Source organism: Barbatula barbatula, assembly GCF_947034865.1.
Source record: "Barbatula barbatula genome assembly, chromosome: 19".
In the NCBI taxonomy this organism is placed as follows: Eukaryota; Metazoa; Chordata; class Actinopteri; order Cypriniformes; family Nemacheilidae; genus Barbatula; species Barbatula barbatula.
In genome coordinates, this window is record NC_136782.1 from 1,597,966 (window position 1) to 1,605,528 (window position 7,563).

Genomic DNA, 7,563 nt, shown 5'->3' on the forward strand with positions numbered 1-7,563 from the left:
TTAATAGCAAACTTCAGTCGAGTGATAGATCTGGATAGAAACTTTCATTGAATTATTCTATTTAATTTATCTCATTCATTACATTATTCATTAATCATATGTATTCATTCATTTCTTTTATCATACACTTTGATTCATATTATTTGTTACATTTCATCCTTATTTTCAATATTGTTTGACCTCGTTGGTCTCCATCTCAAGGTTCATAATAACATCAGGAGACAATATTTTGATACTGTTATCTGGCATGGTTAACAACACCTATTGAATCTGTTTCTAGTCAGACTAAGTTTGACAATCCTAGACTGAACATTACAGCACAACTGAGATGATTCAATTAATAATTTTTCAGTTTATTTAACATCACTTCGTCTCCTGCCTGCTGTTCTTCCCTTCAGCTCTTTATCTCCCTGGTAGCTATGTTTAGGTATCGACTCACAACGGAGTTTATATTTCCCGATTTAATAAATTCCTGAAGGATAGAGATCTAGTGAAACTGGACTCAAATTTATAAGATCGGCAAGCCATATTCCGCAGTTGGATCTATCACTAGCAACAAATTGTAAAAAACAAAATTGAATATTAGTAAACAAAGATGCCAGAATTCTTTCCCTACATAACTTTAATTGTTGAAAAACATTTATAAAATAATATTTACACAGATCTATCAGCTAGCCTTTTTGTTTCAAAGGTCAGGGTTATGCAGGCAAGACACACGCAGATTTCTTCTATCATACATTTCCTTCATGAAAAACATCATGTCCTCCATTCTTTCAAATGTGAAAAGGACGGGAGCCCGGATCTTGTCTTCATCCATTTCACCATTATAAAAAATGGTGTCAAAAAACAGATCCTTGTTATGGCCAACAAGGCATCATCCTCACTCATGCTTGTGATCTGTGGTAGGTGAACTTTCCCAGTAAATTGTGTTCGGTTCTCCTCCACCCAGTTACTGGCAAGCTGAATCCGTTTCATCAAAGCAGAGTCCTTTGTGCAAAAAGATAAGACATTTCAATAATAATGTCAATATTCAATTGCTGCTCAAACACTTTTATGAAACAGGAAGGTAATTGCATAAATAAGTCAAACAATAGATAAACATATCTATGTACATACATGGATTCTCGTTGTTGGGGTGACCTCCATGACATCTGGCATAGTTGGGATGACCTCCATGAATTGGAGTGATCTGGTTGGATCACTTGTTTGTTGACAGAAACGTGACTTTATAGAAAGAGTGCAAAAACAATACACTTTTTTCCAATGTGTATTATTTATGACAAATTACCTGCATACAGAGGAATGCTCATAATGCATATCTTCATTCAAAGTATAGTTATCAATATCTTACCTTGCCAGAGGAACAGCTTGTAATAACTGATGGCACCACCACCTCATGATTGCAGGCATATCAGACTAATAGATGCCAAGTGAAAATCTTAGTCATTAAATTTGGAATCAATTTTGTAGTTCATTTTGGTGATCAAATAACTAGAAATGGATAAATATTCCACAGTCAGTCCCTCGAAGCTGAAGTGGTGCACCCTGTTAATTAAGAGTGGACGTACAGTGGGCTATATAGTGTATTCTGAATATATTATAGGATGACATTTCACTGCTAATGATAATGGTTTAGATGCCAAGTTAAAAGCTGTAGCTCAAAGTCACTCAGGAAGGACATAGTCCAAATACAAGGTGAAATATGATTTGCTAAGTTTCTAAAACAAATCAATACACGCAATTATTACAACAATAAATCTGCAGCAGTCACATGTAAGAAGACAAGTTTAACATGCTATATTATACCATGGTCAGTCTCAACACTGGATTCTTATTAGCTGGAAGGTGTTGTGCATTTAAACAGTTTACTGCACAAGTCATTCCAGTCTAGTTGGCATAGACACATAACATTTCCAAAATCAATGACAGTTTTCTCTATTAATGGTGGCATGACCATGATAATCCATGCCTGTTTTCACATATGTGTGCTTCATTTCGGGTGCTTTTTCATCTCCATGTCTCATGCATCCAAATAATTCCCCACAGATGTAACGTTAGTTAGGTTCTTGGGTTTTTGACGCTAACGTTAAACTATGCACGCTTGCATATTCAGGGACTCAAAAATAGCTAAGAAAATATTTGCACACAACTAAAAGTATTTATTTTCTTTAAAGATCATTTTTTGCATCCTCCGACTACCTCCAACTGTCTCTGACTCTCCGCCATCTTCCCATGTGGGGCGCATCACGTGCTGCACAGCGGTGTAGTTCGAGGCTGAAGCTCCTCCTCGCTGGACGTCTAGAGAGGAGGAGCTATAAGAAAGCTCTGCAGCGAGTAGCCTCTCCTTTCGTGTGCTGTCGCGATACGTCAACGGCTCCTTTATTATGGTCCAGCCGAAGTCCCCCTATAAACACGCATACAGCTGAACGTGTGAGCTACGCTTTTTATTATGGAATTCTTTTGTACCAACAGCGTACACATAACGAATAGAATATAGGAGCTGGATGTACTTCTTTCATCCTTCCATGAGGATGGTACTCCTCTGGTGATACTAGGTGACTTCAACATCCACATTGGAAAGCCACAGGCTGCTGACTTCATCAACCTGACCGCATCATTTCTCCTCGAGCAGGTTTCCACATCAGCAACCCACAAGTCTGGAAACCATCTAGATCTGATCTTCACAAGGTACTGCTCCACTCATGACTCTGAGGTCACCCCGCTGCACACGTCTGATCACTTCTTCGTCACCCTTGACCTCACTGCTCCGGACATCGCAGATGTCTTACTGATGGTCACTTTCCGGCGCAACCTGCGGTCTCTCCCTCCCTCCTGTTTTTCCTCTGCTGTCTTCTCTGTACTCCCCCCCTCTGATGAGCTCTCTCTTTTGAATACAGACAATGCAACAGACATTCTGTGTTCCACGCTTTCATCCTGCTTGGACAACCTATGCCCTCTTGCATCTGGACGAGCCCGTGCATCCCCGTCGGCTCCCTGGTTATCGGATGTACTGTGTGAGCATCGCGCCAGCCTCCGGTCAGCTGAGAGAAAATGGCGCAAGTCAAAAGACCCTGCTGACCTCTCTCTCTACCAATCTCTTCTCTCTACTTTCTCTGTAGACGTCACCTCTGCAAAAACAGATTACTACCACTCGAGGATCTGCAACTCTCCGGACTCTCGAACGCTCTTCAAAACCTTCTTTGCTCTCCTCTATCCGCCGGCTCCCGCAACCTCATCGGAGTTAACAGCTGCTGATTTTGCATCGTTCTTCGTAAAGAAAACTACTGCCATCAGCAGGCAGATCTCTACGCCTTCACCTGTCGAACCCGCCCACATCCCTGACACGTGTGTGCTCCCCGCCTTTTCTCCTCTGTCTGAAGCTGATGTCTCCAAGGTCATTGGTTCCAACCACCCTACCATCTGCCCACTGTATCCCATCCCCACCCATCTCCTCCAGGCCATCTCTCCAACGGTTGTGCCTTATTGACCCACATCATCAACTCTTCGCTCACCATTGGGACATTTCCCATTTTAAAATTATATATTCAGGAACTAGAAAGAGTGAAACATTAAAAAAAATTAGGCTTGTGGTTTGATGAAAGAATTACATGGGCGATGCATATCCAGAAAATATTTTTGAACAAATGTAAGAAAGTGATAAATATAATGAGGGGTTTAGTAGGAAGTGAGTGGGGGGGCAGATAGGATGGCATTAAAGGCCATACTGTATGTAGTGGGTTGATCAGATCAGTTTTGATTATGGTTGTGTGGTGTATGTATGGTTCAGCAGCAGGTACATCTCTCAGAAAGTTAGACCGTATACAGCATCAGGTTGCCATGAAATGGTGAGGACAGAACCCAGATGCAGGCAGACGTAGGGTACAACATAAACTTATTAAATGAACACCCACGAGGGTGAAAACATAAACCAAAAACTTGGAAACTAACAAAACACTTCCCACGAGGGGGACAAAACAAGATCTTTAGAAAAACTAAATAAGAACTTCACAAACTTGAAACCGCCGCAAGGGTAATCCACATACACGATGACGCAACAAACAGCAAGGCATGAAATCTTAGACAATGACCCGACAAAGGACAGAGGGAAACTGGAGCAATATAAAAGGGAGACACTAACGAGGACTGATTACACAGGGACACTGGTAGCAGGTGACTGGGATGAAAAACGAAGGGAAAGCTAACAAGACGATTGCATGGAGCAGGTGAGGGAAATTAAACAGTAAGGGGAAGATGGACCTGGGACGGTGACAAGACTAAACACTAATGGCATAAATACGGGAGAACGGAGGGCAGGGCTGAGAGACATGACAGGAGGACAGGTTGTGCCAAGTAACAACAAAAGCCACGTGTCTCCACACATAACACAACAAAACCCGAAAGACGTGGCAATGTCATGAATTGAGACAGGAAGGACAGAGACCTGACACAGGTATTGAGATTATGTACAGGAGCTATAAAAACAACACCAATTATAGCACTACAGGAAGAAATGGGGGAAATGTCATTAGAAATGAGAAGGTTACAGTTATCACTGAGTTATTCGGCTAATTTACAAGTTCACAGTCAAGAGCATCCAACATTAGGCACTTTACAGCCTAGTTGGGTAAAAGAGAGGAGGAAAACGAAAAGTTTCGGATGGACAGTAATAGAGAAAGCAAATTATTAGAAAGGAAAAACAAGGAAAAGGAATGTAACCATGTAATTCGCAGATATATATTAATGAGTACCACAGCTAAGTTCAGATTTACACAGATGCATAATATGATAGGAGTTGCTTTTATTGTTTCAGGTTTCAATAAGGAAACAGTGATGAGTTATCTGTTCACACAGGGGAAATTATTGCACTATTATTAGCAATACAGTGGTTAGAGGAGATAAGACCTTTGAAATCAGTTATTTGTTCAGACTCAAGTTCATCATTGGCTAGCTTACAATACAGTCATTTGGAAATTAGACCAGACATTTTAATAGAAATACAGCAAACATTATACCGAATTCAAATGATAGGATGTACAGTGATATTTTTATGGGTACCAGCATTTGTTGGTATCAAAGGAAATTAAATGTCAGACAAGGCAGCAAAAGAAGCCATTAAAAACAATGATATTAACACAAGTATTAGTAAGAATGAAATCAAGAGTATTATTAAGGAAAGGTTGAAGGTAAGGTGGCAAAAAAAAAAGAAGAGAAGAGATAATAATATCAAGGATGAGATTCAGACATTCGGGAGGAGACCCCAAGGAAGACCTAGGACATGCTGGAAGGACTGTCTCCCGGCTGGCCTGGGAACGCTTCGGTGTCCCCCCTGAAGAGCTAGAGGAAGTCCAAAGGGTGTGGGACATGGGGGAACAGTCCTTGTCCCTGGCGCTCGGAAGCGCGGAGTCCCAGGGGACTTAGGGGACACCCTGGGGGGCGGCGCTCGAGAGCGCGAAGTCCCCGGCTGGGCAGGACTTGACGCCGGCATGGAAGGCCGGCAGGGCAGGACTGGGTGCAGGACTTGGCGCCGGCTGGAAGGCCGGCAGGGCAGGACTGGGTACAGGACTTGGCGCCGGCTGGAAGGCCGGCTGGGCAGGACTGGGTGCAGGACTTGGCGCCGGCTGGAAGGCCGGCTGGGCAGGACTGGGTGCAGGACTTGGCGCCGGCTGGAAGGCCGGCTGGGCAGGACTGGGTGCAGGACTTGGCGCCGGCTGGAAGGCCGGCTGGGCAGGACTGGGTGCAGGACTTGGTGCCGGCTGGAAGGCCGGCTGGGCAGGACTGGGTGCAGGACTTGGCGCCGGCTGGAAAGCCGGCTGGGCAGGACTGGGTGCAGGACTTGGCGCCGGCTGGAAGGCCGGCTGGGCAGGACTGGGTGCAGGACTTGGCACCGGCTGGAAGGCCGGCTGGGCAGGACTGGGTGGAGGACTTGGCGCCGGCTGGAAGGCCTGCTGGGCAGGACTGGGTGCAGGACTTGGCACTTGCGTGGACGCCTGGGCAGGACTTGGCACTTGCGTGGACGCCTGGGCAGGACTTGGCACTTGCGTGGACGCCTGGGCAGGACTTGGCACTTGCGTGGACGCCTGGGCAGGACTTGGCACTTGCGTGGACGCCTGGGCAGGACTTGAAACTGGAGTGGGTGCAGGCGGGACCACCGGACTTGGGCCCACCGGACTTGGGCCCACCGGACTTGGGCCCACCGGACTTGGGCCCACCGGACTTGGGCCCACCGGACTTGGGACCACCGGACTTGGGACATCAGGAGGCCCGCTAGATGATCGGGCCCTCCTGCTCATACGGCGCCCCCCCAAAAAATATTTGGGCTGAGTCCCGCTGTTATTCTCCGGCTGGAGCTTTGGGCTGGACTCGAAGGGTGCAGAGGGTGAGGAGAGGCACACAGCCCCAACCCGAACAACACAACCCCCTGCACAGGGGGACGCATTCCCCAGCGCAGCAGAACAAGGGGCAAGATCAGCGTCGGAGGGGCTTGCAGACGCCGTCCCTGAATCTCTCCTCTCCCACCCGCCGCGGATGCCGCCAGAAGAAGCAGGAACCCCGGAGCTCGAGCCGGAAGGCGCCGAGCCCCCCAGGGCGGACTCAGTCAGGATGCAATCCTCCGGGACGCTAGCCAACGGAACAGATGCCACTACCGGAACTCTGACATCGTCCCGGTTGATCACATACCTGACCATGTCATCAAACCCCAGGGGCTCAAGCAACTTCCTCTCCGATGGACGGAGGCGGTTGGTGAGGCAGCCATCAAAGATGACCTTTAATTCTGCATCACCAAACTCTGTCTCCCGCGCCACCGAAGAGAATGCCTTGGCGAACTCCTGGGTCCCATGCCCTCCCTGACGGAACCCAAACAGCAGGCGAGCTTGGAGAGACCGTCGGGACACTGCATTGTCCATAATGCTGCCTACTGGGTTCAGTTCTGGCTCGTTCATTCTATCAGATAAGTGGATGGAGAACCCAAGTGCAGGCAGCCAAAACAGGGATAACGGGGTTAACAAAGATTTTAATTATTAAATAAACAAAACAAAAACCCACAAGGGGGTAAAACAAGACAAGATAACTAATAATTACAAACAGGACACGGACTAACTAAACTAGGAACATAACCACTAAGGACAAGACTAAACTAACTCACCAAAAACACGAGGTAACAAAACTAGACACGATGCAAGACTTTACCTAGCTTTCAAGGAAAAACATTGGACGTACAAAGGACAAGGTACAGCACACAATGAACGAGCACAGGACTATAGACAAGAGGAGGCTTTAAAGGGAAAAAAAACACAGGATAATTGACAAGGGTCAGGTGCGGGTACTGAAACACTCAGGGAAGGTTAACGAGGAAACAAGATGGCGGGAAACACTGATGAGACACGAGAAAGAACATGGCAAGTCAACATTTCATAACAAAGCCATGCCTTTCTCACACAAAACCTAAGGCTATGCCATGACTCCGCTGCAAGACCAAGAATAAACATGACATGATAGCGGAGTCATGACAAATACATACAATAAAATAAAAGCACATAGGATTACACTGAATAAGCGAATTTA